We start from the raw sequence: 17,793 nt of genomic DNA, 5'->3' as shown, positions 1-17,793 counted from the left end.
TCATCACTCTTCAGCAACAACATCAAATTATCAATGCGAACAATGCCAACACATAACAAATATTGAACAAATTCGTCACCGTTTTCCGTTCTTCTCAAATATAAATTCTGGGCAACGAACGAGATTAGACTTATGACCGACCGAAGTTTACGTTTCTGAACACCAGCACCAGCTCAGCCGAGAGCTATCATCAGCCAACAACAACGAAACAGCTCCCATCGAATCGAATGAGGGAAAAAAATGGTTCATACGTGTAGCACTAGCGCTCCGCCGTCCGTGCGCTGATGACGATAGACTCACGACTGCTTGATTGCTGCTACAAAATGGCCATACTTTTCCGCACTCTTGGCAGCTTTTTCATTGCCTTGGATTTTTCTACTCTCGACTAACGGAACCACAATTGCACCCGCAAACATCTAGTCAGTTCATTCGCAATCGAATTAGTCAGTAATTCGAGGGAATCTATCGGAAAAATATCAATTCCGTCGCAATTTTCCATCGCCCTTTTCGAGCTACGTTGGAGGTTGGGGGTTTTTTTTTTCTCTCGACATCGGCCATTATGTGCTCTGCCAGTGGCACTTTTTTCACCGTCGAAATTATATAATTCCGCAGCCGTTACCCAGCGATCGAATAGATAAATGAAGCAGGCATCTACTTACAATTGGATTTCCGATTCCGGATTGTTCCGTAGTCATAGGGAAAACTGGAAAATTTTATCGATCTAGAAACTTGCCACTTTTCAACACTCGCTGAACAAAGGAAAGAACGAAAATGTCGCAACACACGGAACGAGCACTCACTCTTCTTCTGGTCGGGTCGGTCGATTGGTTTGGTTGGTGCTGTGCTCTGTGTCTGACGTTTGCGGACCCGAAGCAAACTGCGAACGATGCCCAAACAGCAGCTCGGGGTGTCGAAGTTCGTGAGTGTGTTTTCTTTTCGGCCTCGTGTGTGTTGGTGCGTGTTCCTTTGATGCTCGGGCAGGGGTGCCAGATGTGAAAACATTGAGAAAACATTTCTGATCAAATTTCAGATTGACTAATTGTTTTTCGATTATTGATTCTACTATTGACTTAAATTTTTCAACTGTTTTGAAAACATTTCAGCAATAAAATGGAAACCGTTTACATTGTATTTTTCTACAAACTATAACAAGAAAATTAAGGAAGATTTTAAAATTTGCGCAATCATTCATGCCTTAAGATATTAAAACATAAATAAATATTCTCATACTATGAATACTGTTAAACATAAGCTGACTACCCTAATTAACAAATATCATAAATTAACAACAACCCAAACGGTAGAACTATTCCACAAATGCTTTGGATGATACCTCGAACACGTCGTTGAGCAAATTAACTATACACATTTTATTAGGGAATTAATGACACCACAGGTAGATGAATGTTTCCTCCACAAGCTAGCATTTTAAATTTGGAGGGGTGAGCTTTTATTTGGGAGAAGTTAATGGTTAAAGCCATTGTTTACAAAAGCAATTATGCCCCTTTGAAATGTATCATGAGGATTTTTTAGGGGGGTTGGGCGGTGTTCACAATGTGTGACCGGTCATGTATTAGATATAGCAAAATACCAATTCATACTAAATCTGAAAATCTATGGAAAAATGTCCAAAATGGATAATTATATTTGATTTAATATTCAAACTTGCGACGAACAGAGAACGTTAAATTATCGGACGCTTACTGTAATGACTAGCACAGTGAGTAAATGAGTAGTAGAGAATGTACGCGTCGCGACACGCTCCGTCGTGAACAAACTGAGTGGGCTGTGTTGGTGCTCGACACGAACGAATGTTTGAGAATGTTCGTTCCTTGGTAACAGCTGTGTGGGTGTGTTTATGTTTTCTGAACAGTTTCACGCAGTGTCCGTTAGTAAACGATGAGATGGCGCAGCTGACGGAAGAAGGTGTTTGCTAATGACCCGGAGCACGTTCACAAGTGAATGAAGGCTTTCTTCGGGAGTTGGATTTCCGAGAAGACGGATGATCAGGTGAAACTTTTGACGCTTTGACTATCACAGTGGGCGAATGCTTGGAATTTATTGGGCTGATTTCCTCACCGGAGCTTAATGAGATTCATATACTAAGGCTTTCCTTAATAAAAAAAAACCATACCCGAACGATAACTCAAAAGATAGAACTATTCCACAAATGGGTTTTTATGCTTTCCACGTCGTTAAGTTAAATGACCATACACATTTTATTAGGATTATGCGTTTAGCCCTTAGTACTGCGGACTCACTCATGCTTGTCAGCTGGGAGCCAAACATTCAGAAGCCACAAAATTCAGTTGCTGTTCTTATCTATCATCAAGTATTATCATCTCATAGAAAAGAAAGGTGGTATATTATTTCATTGCATGCGCAACAAATATTGGCGACGAGAATTTTTAAGAAGCTACGCAAGAAGAGATGTCTCCGGAGTTTGAAGTCAATCTTTTACGGATCCTGGACAACCAAGGTCGACTTTTCGAAGCACTTACAGTTTCCCAAAATGCAGTGGCACAAGCAGCTCATGCAGTTCAAAACGACGAAAATAGGGACTGTAATCTGCAGCTAAGCCAGCAGCATCCGGTTGAACCACACCGCCAGAACCAAAGTGAGTTCCTGATCGAGTCATTGTCAATTGGAATCACAGAATTTTGCTACGATGCGGAAGCTGGAGTTACTTTGGCTTTGTTTGCCAAATACGCTGAAGATGCTCGAAGTCAGGATGGACCAGCCAAGGTCCGACTCATACTGCGAAACCTCAATACTGTGGCTCACAAGAAATACCTCAGCTACATCTTTCCGAAGAATCCGAAGGAACTCAATTTCGATGAGACCGTCAAGACATTGACGTCCATCTTTGGACAACATACATCGCTTTTCAATTCAAGATATCTGTGCTTACAGGTCCAGAAGAATCAATCGGACGATTACCTACGCTGGAATCGTGAATAAGAAGTGCGAGCAGTTTAAGCTGAACGAAATCAACGCGGACCAGTTCAAGTGCTAGCTGTTCGTTTGGGGTCTGAATTCATCAAGAGATGCAGATATTCGAACGTCCCTGCTGTCCAAGATCGAGAGTGCCAATTCTGCTGCACCGATGAATCTACGTTCGTTAGCCGAGGAATGCCAGCGACTCCTGAATCTCACGAGGGACACTGCAATTATTGAGAAGACGGGAAACAAGCCAACCGTATTTGCGGTGAAGCAGCCTCCAAGAGCTAAGAGCAACGCCCAGCCCATTCAGCCGCAATTCAAAACTCAGAATTCACCGTGTCGGAGATGCGGGAAAGACATTATTCACGTTTATCCAGCATGAGTGCAAATCTTGCAAGGAAGTCGGTCACAGGGAAGGATATTGTGCTTGTTTCAACTCCAAAACTTCTCGGAAGAAGAATAAGCGCAATCAGACAACAGCGACGGCACAGGGTATTTACTCCGTGAACCCAATCAGCACCGTAGATAGAAGGAAATTTGTCACTGTTGAACTAAACGGAATACCAGCGAGACTACAGTTAGATAGTGCTGCAGTCATCAGTGTGATTTCATGAACCGCCATCTATCAACGTAGTGAACGCTTCTGGTGATGATATGGGCCTCAAGCTGGAGTTCTTCTGTACCATCACGCTCAACGACGTTGTCAAGCGGCGAAGGTGTTTCCTCTCAAGAGGAAACGATCTGAATCTGTTTGGAGCTTATTGGATCGAGCTTTTTGGAACATGGGGGTGTGCCGTTTAACGCGGTATGCAACCAACCAACCATGAAGTCACATTCTTGGCAGATTTGGTGAACCGTTTCAAAGAGAATTATAGCCACGTATTTAGCGAACATCTTGGACTTTGTACGAAGAAAAAAGTGTCGTTCACGCTCAGGGCCTGGTGTCAAGCCGATCGTTTGTCAAAAGCGACCAGTACTTATTTATGTATTTATGTATTTAATCTTCGATATATAAAAACATCGTACAGACAAAAATAACTTATCTACTAATTCTAAGCTTAAACACAGTTTTAGTCATACCAAAATCAAACATATTGGAAACCTCGTTGAAACGATTACAGCAGACATCCAGAGGGTTGTTCATTCCATAGTCAGTACGGTGATTCGATCGGCGGAAGAACTCCGGTTGCCGCGTCACCCGAAACGGTGTGTTAAAGCGGAGTTTCTCAAGTATGTCTGCACAGTCGATATGGTCTGTCAGGACATCAAAGATGAGCATGCGTTGAAGGAATACTCGTCTGCTTGATAGTGTTGGTAGATCAATCAACATGCAACGGCTTTCATATGATGGCAGGTTCGTTCTATCTCTCCAGTGAAGGCCTCGAAGAGCATATCGATCAAAGTTCTTTTGAATTCGTTCAATCCGATTGATGTGAACTGCATGGTACGGGGCCCAGACTTGCACCCCATATTCTAAAACACTGCGTACAAGTGAGCAATACAGCGTCTTTAGACTGTACACATCTTCAAAGAATTTCGTGTTACGCTTCAAAAATCCCAGCAGAGAATACGCTTTGGCTGTTACTGAAGCGATGTGTTCGACAAACCTTAGTTTGCTGTCAACGAGAATCCCCAAATCCTTAACGGTGCTCGTACGTTTCAAGCAACAAGTTTCCATTCTGTACTCGAAAGCAATCGGTGTACGTGAACGACTGAATGTAATCACGCAACATTTCTTGATATTGGCTTCCATTCCATTCAAACTGCACCATTCCAGAAGTCCGTCGATATCCGTTTGAAGCGCACAGCAGTCTACCAGCGACGTGATTACTCGGTAAAACTTGAGGTCGTCAGCATACAAGGATTTTGGAGATTTTATCTTCATGCAGAGGTCGTTAATGAACAAAACAAACAGCAAAGGTCCCAAGATACTGCCTTGAGGCACTCCGGAATGAACCTGGAATGGAACAGAGTAGGACTCACCGACTTTCACCGAAGAACTGTGCCCTGTGAGATAAGACAGAATCCATTGTGTCAGCCACTCAGGAAGTCCTATCCTTTTGAACTTTTCAACTGCAAGGATGTGTGGCACCTTATCAAAAGCTTTGGCAAAGTCCACGTATACAGCGTCGACTTGCTGTCGTTTTTCCATCCTATTCACAAGAGTCGATACATAGCTTAGCAGGTTCGTTGTGGTCGAGCGCTTTTTCATGAAACCGTGTTGTTCAGTAAAGATTATACATTTGGTAGACTGGTACAGCACATCATGCACCAAGCTTTCGAAGATCTTCGGCAGACAGCTGAGAATGGAGATCCCACGATAATTCTCTACATCGTTGAGCGAACCAGATTTATGAATTGGTGTGATTGAAGCAGATTTCCAAATCGTAGGAAAGCACTTCTCGTTAAGTGAACGGTTGAACAAAATGCTTGCAGGTAACGCTAGAGAATTCGCACAATGTTTAACGACAAATGGAGGCAATTGGTCAGGCCCAGCGCCTTTTGAACCGTCGATTGATTGCAACTTGAGCAGTACATCGTTTGGTGAAAAATTCATCCGTGGCACGTTTACATCATACTGCGGAATACTGTCCAGGTACGTTACAGACAAAGGTGGTGAGTTATTACTTGACACACTTTGAAAGTAAGACGAGAACATATTCGCTGATTCCTGCTGCGTAGTGGTAGTCATTCCTTGGTAGCGCATGTTCTGAGGAATCCCTTTCGTCGATTTTCGGTCGTTAACGTAATTCCAGAATGATTTCGGGTCCGCTTTCACGTTGTCCTCGATGCGATGAATGTAGTCGCGAAAACATCTTGCGTTTAAAGAGTTGTATTGAGCCTCTGTATCACACATTTCAGTTTTTCGTGACTCACTTCTGCGTTTAAAGTATCGTTTCCTAGATTTACGAAGACGATTCCGAAGGTGCCGAAGGTCCGCGTTCCACCATGGCTGGTTTTTGTGAAGTTTCCGTCTGCGTTTTCTCATCGGTACACTAGTTCGGATGATTCCAAAAAGCTCACCGTAAAAACGAACAGCTGCTTCGTCCACTGAATCTGTTCTTAATAATTGTTCCCAGTCAACTTGCTGAATTTTCCCATTCAACACAGTGAAGTCAAAGCGATGAAAATCAAAGCATTCAGACTCCTCTTCGACAAAATTGTTCTCAACATCCAGTTTTAAAACGATCGGTTTGTGATGTCTGTCCATTTGCAACAGCGGTAAGGGTGGTTCAAACATATCTGCACAAGCTGAACTGTTGGTAAAAACCAAGTCGAGTAGCCTATCGTTGTCATTAACGAAATGGTTCTGCTGCTGCAGTCCTGTAGGCAACATAGATTCAACCAATGCTAATTCAGACTCCGTGGACGCATTTATCGGCAAGAAGCAGTTCATGTCCTCGTCATATTGCCAGCATAAGCCTGGCAGATTGTAATCACCCAACACAATTATCTTATCACATGCTCTAGCAAGCGATGTCAGTTGCTGAACACAAGTGGAGTGTGTTTCGTAAAGCGCAGGGTCAGAATTAGGAGGCAGGTATACTGTACAGAGAAAAATCTTTTCGTCCTTCAACTCAATGCAAACAGCTGTTTGTTCCAGTATAGCGTCTTCCGAGAAAGTAACAGATGTGCTCATCAGCCCGGTTTTGACACCTATCAATACACCACCACCTCGACGAAATTGGCTAGTGGCAGAATTACGATCACAACGATAGAGTTTGTAGCAGTCTGTAAGCTCCGAGTCGAGAATATCATCCTTCAGCCAAGTCTCAGTAAAAACAATGACGTCATAGTCACACGAAGCGAGGGCAACAAATAGGTCGTTTGTTTTGGTTCGTAGCCCTCTAACGTTCTGATAGTAAATAGTCAGTGAACGTATAGTGCGAGAGTCGGGTGCGTGGCTGTCAGCTGTGGTCGATTCGTGAGTTTGGGATTGATCGGATACTCGTTTGTTTGAAGGAGTGACGTCAGTGCGATGGATCACTGGGCAATGTGATTTATGGACGAAAGTTTTTTCGTGTTGATGATTGGTTGGAGTCAAATTCGCGAAAGACTATTCCCTTCTGCCACGACGAACTTTGAAGAGCCAGATCCTTCAGGTGCAGACCAATGCCGACTTTGAACGAGACAAAGGTGAGTTCACAAAGATTTTTACCTTTTGGAACCAGCTTCGCAACGTCAATAGTCTCATCAGTGTTAAGGTTCTTCTTCACAAGGTCCGCAATTTCATTCACTGTTGCTTGGGGGGCAAAACCGGACAAATACAAAACGAATTTTGTGTCTCGTTGTGAGACGGCTAGCGGAACAGCAACATCAGCATCCATCTCTTTCGTTCCTTCGACATGGTTCACAGGGGGAGCGGCTCTGCCAGAATTGTCTGCCTTTTCTTGCTTTCGTGTGGACTCTGAGCCAGAACTCGTTTTTTCTGCATCCGACGTTGAGTTGTGCTGTAGGATGGAGTTTATCTTTGCTGTGTTCAGCTCAATTTCACTCCTAAGCTCTTGCAACACTTTGTTATGCTCCTCATTGACAAGTTGCATTGCTGTGTTGGTGGACAATATGGTTTGCCGAAAATTAGCGATAGACATCATTTTAGTGCATCCTTTGCACATCCAAAACAATTGCGAGGAATTGTTGATCATGTCACGGATAGCAGAAGTCTGCTTGACACACTTCAAATGAAACGAAGACTTACAAAAGCCATTGCAGACAATAGCTTCGGCATCCTGCAGTTCATTGGCGCATGAGAAACAGATATTGTTTACCTCCATATCGCTGAAGTGGTCCAATCGAAGCCAAACGAAAAATCACTAATAATGTACCGAATTTCAGCTCAAGCGATAAAACTCCAAGATTCTCCGATGCAGCGGTTGCCGATGCGTATGACGAGGTGGGTCAAGTTGTTAAAACAGCGGTGAAAACGTGAAAAAACACAAATTAGTACAGGACAAACAAAAAACGACTGATTGTGTTTACCTTTCAATGCAATGTACTGTGTGCTTCCGCCGAGAAAATTGAAGCCGAATTGGACCGTCTTACAAAGCCTAGGGATCATCTCACCGGTCTTTTATTCTAAGTGGGCAGCTCCGATAGTGTCTGTACGTAAACCCAACGGCAGAGTGAGGATATATGCAGCCTATTCCACTGGACTGACCAATGAACTGGAGCCTAATAACCATCCGTTGCCTTTGCCTCAAGATATTTTCGCTAAACTGGCCGATAAGAAGATTTTCACATAGATAGATGCTGACAATTAACACGAACAAGGGTCTTTTCCAGTTCAATCGTCAAGACAGAACCTGGTGAGTTCTAACCCTTTGTTGACTGCATGATTGCGGGTTTGGAGGTGGACGACATAATTGTGGTAAGCAGCTCACAGGAGGAGCACATCGAGCAGCTGGATCGCCTGTTCAATCGCATTCAGGAGTACAGATTCCATTTGAAGATCGAGTCAAATACCTTTCAAATCGATCGATCAAATACTTGGGGAATTCGTCCTGACCCTGAAAAAGTCAAGCCGATTGGTCATCATGCCAGTACCCCATGATGTCCAAACACTTCGCTCATTCCTTGGTGGGATCAATTATTACGGCAGACTTGTGCGGTCCATGCATGAACTCCATCACCCATTGGATGCTCTACTCAAAAAGGATACTGTATGGAACTGGAGTCCAGCATGTCAACCGTCGTTTGAGCAGTTCAAGAGAATTCTGCAATCAGACTTGCTGCTAACCCACTACGATTCAAGCCTGGAGATGATTGTCGCTGCTGATGCTTCGCAGAAAGGAGTTGGTGCGGTTTTTCTACATCGTTGTCCCAATGGTACTGTCAAAGCAGTTTACCATGCTTCCCGAACTCTCACGGATGCCGAGAAGAATTACGCTCAAGGAGAAAAGGAAGGACTAGCCCTGATTCACGCTACACACGGATCACAAGCCGCTGCTGGAAAGAAGGGTATTCCAGTCCACTTTGTAAATCGACTCCAGAGATGGGCGCTCACGTCGACAGACAGTTTGATTGGTGAACACTCCAAGTCAGATGAAGACTACGTCATCGCCAGCTTGCAGCTCGAAACAGATGTCCGTTGTCTACAAGCGGAATCCGTTGCAGCTTTGCCAGTAACCCATTAGATAATTCAACACGAGACAAAGCTCCAGTCTCCAGTTCTTCAACAATTTCGTGAAGGCTGGCCACACAAATCTTCCGGAGAGATCCTGCAATTCTACAAACGACGGGAATCGCTGTAAGGAGGTGAAAGGTTGCAACATGTTCATGGACAGAATCACCACTCCTACATCGTTACAAGCTCCTGTTCTGAAGCAGTTGCGGGTTGGTTACCCAGGAATGCAGAGAATGAAATTGATTGCTAGGAGTTATGTTTACTGGCCAAACATCGATGCTGACTACGTTCGGAAATGTTCACGTTGTGCTGCTGCATCTAAAGCTCCAGTTCAACCATGGTCACGTCTTCACTTGGACTACGCTGGAACACTGCGAAGAAAGTTCTTTCTGGTGATCGCTCTACAGCTTCAACAACCGTGAGTAAACTTCGCGAGTGCATTGCAAGATTCGATTGTCCACTCTCCTTGCTCCTTATGGATAACGGGACACAATTTGACTCCGAGCTTTTCGCTGAATTTTGCCGAGAACTTGTCAAAACGCCACCATTCTGTGAATTTCCACCTGGTTCAAAGGGGAATCTCCCAACGCTGTAGTTTGCAGCTAAATTATGACTTGCCTCTTGGAGCTCCTAGGAATGAAAGGCCAAGAGTTCTGGGTTTTCAAATATACGAAGCCTACTTTGGTCCAATGGACATAGAGTGTACGTCGACTTTAGTTCCGTATACATTTCTACCGAATAATTAATACAGCTCATTTCACACTTTCTTAAGCTCATGACTGTATACCGCACACATTCCAACCGCAGGCGAACGGACAAGTAAAGCGACACTCAAGCGAGCTTTATGGAAGATCGCGGGGGATAACATCGATTCGGCACTACAATTTTTTTTTTAAACCCATGTTATGCTGTTATGTCCGACAAAAAGTCATCAGCCAAATCATTATTGGGGAGGAAAGTTCGCACCATTTTTGACCTAATGAAGCAATCAAGGCACAGAGAACGGACGTTGAGGTTCGAACAAATTTTCTCTAAAAACTAGTGTAAAGATTCCTATTTGACTTAAGCGCCACTAACGGCGACTTTCCCACTTAGAACCCCTTCTCTACAATCTGATGGCGCTGGCGTTGAACAATTTACACTAGACACCAAGTGCGGGTTGCACCAAGTGGCAATTTTCAACAGAAAATGTATTGATACTAGCGCCAAATTGGTCGAAAGTGGAAAATTTATAGAGGAAATCAGGAGATGCTAGCGCCACGTAACGGCGATGTTCCCACTTATCTTTACACAAGTTTCTGACAGAAGTTGGACGTTTGTTCTCTGTGCATCAAGGTGGGTGGCCTCCTACATGTGACTACCTGGAAAAGCGTCTTCCATCAGTTAATTACCAACATGGTTGATTTTCGCAAGAGATATCGTTAGTAAACAAAGTTAAAGCGATTTTTATACAACCGGAAAATGTTGATTTTCACAAAATTAGAATCAATATCAAAAAATGTTTTTGTACACTTAATAGCTTTAATTTTTACCGAACTTGTCTAACAGATATTTTTCTCGATATCGCTTCTAAAAGCGATATTTCTATGTGATTTTTAATAGATTAACAACATGGTTGATTTTCGCAACAGATTTCACTAGTAAAATAAAGTAATGGCGATTTATTTTGTATGCAGAAAATCGAAAAACGTTGATTTTTTTACGAAATCCGAGCCTTTTATGAGATATATATTTGGTACAAGTGGTAGCTTAATTTTTTACTGAGCTATTTTAGTTTGTTTCTGTTTCTAAAATGGATATTTTTGGAAAAAAATTCAATAGGGAGGTGGCGCCATCCTGTCGGTAGTGGTGAGATTTAAACTGAAAGCTTACATTAATCCATTGGCAAATCAAAGTTGGCACTCGTGGAGAATAGAAGAACTATGAAAGTGATGATGGTTTCAAAATTTTGCACGGTGAGGTATACGAGTGCAATCTTAAAATGCTTTTATTTTGCAAATGGAGCATTTTATTTAAATCTGGTTGATGCTACGCTAGTAGAAAACTTAAGGACTACTTAATAGACATATAATATGGAAAAAATAATTTCTTTTCAGATTTTTATGTGTAGACATAGATTTTAGCTTTTCTACAACTGTAGCAGCAACCAGAATTAAATAAAATGCTCCATTTGCAAAATAAAAGCATTTTAAGATTGCATTTGTATACCTCCTCGTGGAAAATTTTGAAACCATCATCACTCTCATACTTCTTCTATTCTCCACGAGTGCCAACTTGGATTTGCCAATTATAAGCTACATAACTAAATTAACGCACTGTTTGCGTTTTTTAAAAAATCCTATACACAAAATTGAATATATGGATTTGAACCGGATAATCATATCTATTAGTTCTACGCAGGTATCAATGACAAGTAATTAAATGTACATTAAGTGCCAATCAACACTGACGGCTATTCATAATGGGTAGTCCTGGATTATTTTCGTCTACTGCATCCAAAGTTCATTTATATAACTCAAATAAGAAGCGAAAATGATTCGCAGAACCAAGGAAACTTAAGTATCTACCTACTTCGTTATTTTGCCGTGGAGCATTTCCTGTATGTATAACAAGCATGAAAATCTTGAAGCGGTGACCGCACCGCACTTGAAAGGGTGTTAGTTATACAAAGACGATATCTCCGCAAGTAGATGCCTTACCTCTCGTATATGTGTTGTTTATCACTGACTTCACCCTGCAACTACAAAGACGACGACAACGACGACCAAGAAGCACTCTTTATTTTCTGCATACACAGCTGTTTTTGATTCATCACTGCTTGTTCGCTCTTATGAGTCGTTGAGTCGAACAAAACACACTAGTTCACACCACTACAGCCGATATTTCCCTTAATGTTTTTCTCCCTCTTTTCCCCACAAGCAACAGAGCGTTTTATAACACAGAGAGGCGAATATGAAAAACTGAACCTCTTAAGGGAGACACATCTATAACACAGAATCGAATAAAGTCGACAGTACCAGGAGGTATGACTTTCGGGACCGAGATAGCAGGACAGAATGTCACTTTTCTTATCACCGATTCACTTATTTTCACAGAACCAAATTCTTCGTTTATTGCGTTGTTCGAGTTCAAGATTCGTCTTCTCCAAGAAATTATTTCCTAAGAATTCAATATTGAACAATTTCCATCAAGTTTATCATCGCCATATGCGAAGAGACTTTCAACTTTGCACATAAATTAAACCATCGAGAGAAAATGGAAAATCAATACTGGGCTTGGATCCAGTCCAGCCAAAGTTTATCGCCAATAGACCACTGATTCTATCTTCACTTTACCATAATCTTGCAATATTCCAACGTACTTCACTGCAAATGTCTATTTTTTCTCCGAATATGAGCACAAAACAGTGAATATTGCTTCGCAAAAAAGTGGAAATAGAAATTTTCTCGCTTCAAGCTTTTCAAAATGTCTGATCGCACACATCGAATGAGAGAGAGTAGGCAAGATTTTCCCGCAGCGCAGACACTCGAGGAAACGCGCCGTATGCTCGCCTGCTGCTGCTAATACACGCCTATCGTCACTGAACTCTATTCACGGATTGACTGTGCGAAGCGATGAAGCTCTGGGATGTTCATCGAACCCACACACATCGCAAAACATTCGCCCCCGACTTCTGTGGGTGATGCGAACCGGCAATCATGAATGACGAAGCGGTTGAGTGAAAAAATCTGGCATTTCGTAGACTTTTGATTGATTAGATTAAATTAAATACGAAAACTTTCCATTCGAACCCACTTCTCTTCGCTGCGGAGGAGTTCATGGACGTCACATGGCGACGTTCACGTGTCAACTGGATCAGCTGAGTTTCGAAGAGGAATGCGTTCACAGTGTTTGCGTGCACGGAATCACAGGGAGGATGACATTCGTTATGGTTTTTGTTATTGTGCACGGTAAGAAAAAAGTTACAAAAGTAAGTTCTTTCCACTCATCTCGACACTATAGTGCAGGAACCCAAAAGTAGGTAAAGCAGATCAAAGTAGTTTTCATTTACCTGTGTGCAATTTGTATGGAATTTTCCACTAGCTTTCTACCCAAAAGTAAGTCAGTTGTACCCAAAAGTAGGTAAATATGATTATTTTCAACGTTGGGTTCCCACACTTTACTACCCCTATTGGGTGGTTTTGCTCCTCCGTTTTTGATAACATTACACTGAACGAAAATATCAGCAATACTTCGAATGATTATTGTATTGCTCGAACCCTTTAACGATATGCTTTCGAATTTCTGATGATTGCTTCATGGTTGAATTCGTCGTCAGCTGACGAGCATACATATGAATGTCATCCAAATAAAGGATATTTATTTTAAAATTGCCTGTAAAACATACAGCGCTCAGAGGACAACAATTTGAGAATAGGATGACTTTCAAATGCTTTAAATTAGATTTATAATTCGCTTGTTTAAAGCCATGAACAGCTATTCGAACATTTTTTTTATGTTGTTGTTGTTCCGGCTACTGAGCGTAGCCGTCCCGATCATCTCCTGGCCGGTACAGAGGCGCTGGTTGTGCGGCCCGTCCTGGCCACCGCCGGCACCGTTTCCGTTCAATGATCATGGCATTGAAATTGAGCTTTTTTTACTAGCACACACGGGCAAGCAAAGAGGAGGGAAGGGTTGAGAAAATGTCACGACACCTCACTATGCTTTACTTATCGCTCGCGACAACGTACGATGTGGTACGATGATAACCGCTATTGAAAAACCTGGAACTTTTCTTTACTCAACGTTGACTCGTACTAGGTGAAACTCCACCCGCAAGGTCCGTATCTCGGAACGGAAATGTTCTTCCTACACACTTAGAATTTTTACAGAAATCTGTAAAATTTTACCGAAATCTCAACAGCTGAACGTTCGGTAAACAGTTTCACAGATTTTCTGTAATTTTTCACAAATATCTGTGAATTTTTCACAGATATCTGTGAATAATTACAGGAAAACTGTAAAATGGTTTACCGAACGTTCAGCTGTTAAGATTTCGGTAAACTTTCACAGAAATCTGTAAAATAATCTTAGTGTGTACTCCCGCACACAAAACAAAAAGATTGTGTCCTTGAAAATATTGAACTTTTCTTTTAAAAGTTCGCTTAAATTTGGTAAATCAAGATGAAAAATCTTATTCCCAGAATATATCATTTAAATCAAAAGTGAAATCTGGTTGATTTCCATTTAAAATTAAAAGTGTAAACTTTTAAAATTAGAATAGGTTGACTTTCAGTGTGGCATTGATGCCAATTCCATGCGTCAGTCTTTTACCATCCATTCTGCATGCACTGTTCTGGATTTCGCATAACAACACAAACACGCGAGGTGTGAAGATTCCGAAATAAAAAAAAATTGTTGATATATAGTAAATTACATTTCCGCAGCATCTGAGCTAAATAGTTAAAGTAAGTGTGGAAGCAGTGGAAATGCGTAGAGAACCAGAGTTCGTAAATGTATACGAGAGCGACCGGGAGAGCGGGACTGATTGAGGAAGTGCAGGACGAAGACGAGAAGCAGGAAGAGCAACCTTCAGTTTCGGCGGCTGGTACTGTCGGAAGAGGAACGGATTGTAATGCAGGTAATTTTTATCATACTCCTACATATTTTCGTGTTATTAGGTTTTGGATTTTGTAAGGTTATGTTCTCTGCAATGAGATTATGAATAAACTTCGGATCTACACTTGGCTCATATTATTTATTTACGGGTTTATATTATTACAATAAAACTGTTGCCATTAACTTATTTTTTTATCGTTTCTTTCATTATTTAGAACACATAAACGAAACATGCGAAGTCGAAGAGGTGCTTCCGAAAAAAGTGAACCAGAATATTAGGTGTTCTTCAGACCTTCCGGAGCATTCCGAATCGAGTGGGACTTACGACGGTGGCTCGGCTAGTAGCTGCTCTCCAAGCTCCCCTCTTAAAGAGCAGCTTGACGAATGGAAACTGAGCAACAGCATTTATGTGCTATTGAAAGGTACGTTAATTGTTGTTTTTCTGAAGTGTATGTTGGCACAGAGGAATACTCTATAATCCACGTCCACGCAAACCAACATCCTCATCGGAATTTCTAACGATATTTAATTTTTAATTTTAATTGATCAATCTTTCTCGCGGTCTTTCCTAATATCTGTTTTTTACTTAAATTCGTTATTTCAGAAAAAGGACTAGAGTATGAAGACCTGAAACAAGTTTCAATAGCAGATGTAAATGAACTGTTTGAACCCTGTCGAACGGGAGAGAAGTTCCGACTACTGAACAATATAAGGGTAATAAGGGTACGTTTTATCAAAAACATGATTTTTTAACAATATCAAATGGACAGAGTGTAAAACTGTACGAAATTCATGACACAATCATTATAACAGATAACAAATTCCAGTTAGTTGTTGCTGAATATCAGATCGTAGGTTACAGAGATCATTTTGTGTCCTACGAGGTAGGATCAAAAATGGATAATTTTGCCATGTTAGACGCAGATATTTTTGACGGCCCTCCAATTCATGTTTACCTACTGAACAATGGTAAAAGCTACATACGTGTTAAGAAATATTTTAATTAGTATAGTTAATAACCTGTATAAATGCATTATTTAAAAATAAAACAAAAAATATAATCTTTCTGAAACCTTTTATTTTTATTACAATCACATTTTACAACAGAATTATGAAATGATTCATGTCATTTCAAAAATGTTATCATTTTATTATGAGAGTACATCACAGTTATCTCGAATGTCAACACTTTTATTTGGAAAGTATTTATTTGTTCCTACAAAATAAGCAGATTTTCACATTAAACACGAAATGCTTTGGATTTGACATTTAAAAAGTTTGAACGAGAGGAGCACCTTTTAAAATAAAATTATGACCAAGCTCTTGATGTGAATGTTACTAAACATTTGCAAGGAAAGCTTTGAACTCTCTACCAAAAAGAACTAATGCGTACTCTTATTTTAACCAACGTTTTTCTTAAATCTGCAAATGTTTTTTTTTTGTGTGCGGGTCATCTCAGGTTTCGAAAAACAAAACAAAAACAAGCGCTGTTAAAATACCGGTTGCCAAACAAGGCAGTTCAATTACTTCTCGGCACTGCCGGCACAGCTGCGGCACCGCTGAGGCACACTGAGAAAAAAGTTGGCGCAAATTAAGTGTGTAGAGTGACCACCCCTTGTGATGTGTGTGTGTGTGTGTGTGTATTCCCTCTAACCCCCACTGGCCGGCAGTGTTATTATGGAAGAACTCTCTCTACAATGTCGCATTTATGGTCATTGTAGACAGCTTTAGTTCGGGAGTTAGAAAGTGATAGCTCCATTGCAGATCCAGCAACCCATTCCAGAATGTCTGGAGAGTCACGCCCATTTCGAGGTTACTTTCACTTACAATAAGCCCCGCATGTATGCATCACCGTTATCAAATGGATATTGGTATTACCGGGTATTACATACACGCTATTTGAAAATATTCTTTTCAAACCTGGCACGTATTTAGTTTGTTTTTTTTTTTTTTTTTTAATTGTAAAATGTATTTGAACTGTTCTCACCATGTTAATTTGAACCTCCAATCCATGGGTTCCGTTATTTTGATTTTCTCTAAGCTTTGCATCTCATTTCGTGATGCACCTTTGTATTAATACTTCCTTTAACGAACACAAATTTTCTTGCATTGCCATTGTTATCTGGGAGGAGGTTCGCGTCTAGTGCTTTTTCCACGCAATCTTCGACACTGGCGAGAGACCAGCAGCCGAGCAGTTTTGCAAGTGGAAAACTTGCTGATTCACGGCAATGTCGATCACCGAATCACCACCAAAACTCGCGACGGACACATTATCAACACGCTCCCGGACTAATTCACTAACCGGACCGATCTCTCAATAGTACCATAGAGGTAACTCTAAGACTAGAAGGTCCCAAAATAACGTGCTCAACTTTTTGACTCAGCTCTGGTACTATCTTCGGTCCCAAGCTAATCGATTCACCCCTCGAAACATAGGAAAAACCAATAACCCCTCATTTTATCTGTCAAACTTTCATAGCGAATCAAAACAAACATTGTGTAGTACTAGAATTTCGACTAGAATGGGGTACGTTAATCGTTTCCTTGGGACCAATAGGCTAGTCAAGTAGTGAGCCAATTTTAAATCGTTAGTTTCGTATTGATTGTTGATAGTACTGCACGCCGAAAGTGTAGCATCCGAACTCGGAGAACCGGGCTACCGGGAGGCAATGAAAACCGACACCGAACAATGGAACTGAAGCTGCGTCGTATATTTTGGAGGTTAAATTCAAGGTCAACCCAGTCACTGGATTCCGTATCGAGCGCTGAGCCAGTTAACAGCGTCCTGGTCTCTTCATACGACACTCGTTTTTTTTTACCGCGTTTCCATCGCTCTCGAGTTAAAAAAAAGTGTTCAGGTGAATCGCGCACGGTTTTCGGAAGCAGCTATCGTAAGCTGAGTCTTACGTATAGACTGTCCATCTTTAACCCAGTGATTGATCATCATAAAATCATCACCATCATCATCGCACCATCTCCGTCAATAGCAGCAATAGTAGCAGCAGCAAACGGAATACCTAGCTGCACCGGCTGATAGGTTGTTTACACAACCGGCACAAGTATAGTACAATACATTTTGCAAGTCCATTGCCTCCCTATTGTAGTTTTGTTTTGCCTCGTGGCGCGTG

At 41.4% G+C, this 17,793-nt stretch overlaps 1 protein-coding gene across 3 annotated transcripts in view; it reads right to left on the bottom strand.

Moving 5' to 3' along the window:
* The window catches only part of ctrip (E3 ubiquitin-protein ligase ctrip), a 74,520-nt gene extending 61,876 nt beyond the window's left edge, over positions 1 to 12,644 (bottom strand). Inside the window, exon 1 of one of the 3 annotated variants that reach the window (XM_065235515.1) lies at positions 11,767 to 12,644. The gene's annotated coding sequence lies outside the window, so the exon portion shown is untranslated. Of the gene's footprint in view, positions 1 to 659; positions 876 to 11,766 lie in introns of those variants that run through there. The other 2 variants (XM_065235517.1, XM_065235514.1) reach the window with 2 other exon arrangements.
* Positions 12,645 to 17,793: the final 5,149 nt, after the last annotated feature.

Source organism: Ochlerotatus camptorhynchus, unplaced genomic scaffold (genome assembly GCF_037179485.1).
Source record: "Ochlerotatus camptorhynchus isolate MF236.1 unplaced genomic scaffold, CSIRO-AGI_Acam_v1.1 ptg000493l, whole genome shotgun sequence".
NCBI classification, from domain to species: Eukaryota; Metazoa; Arthropoda; class Insecta; order Diptera; family Culicidae; genus Ochlerotatus; species Ochlerotatus camptorhynchus.
The sequence above is the reverse complement of the archived record's forward strand: the minus strand, read 5'-3'. Positions and strand labels throughout refer to the sequence as shown.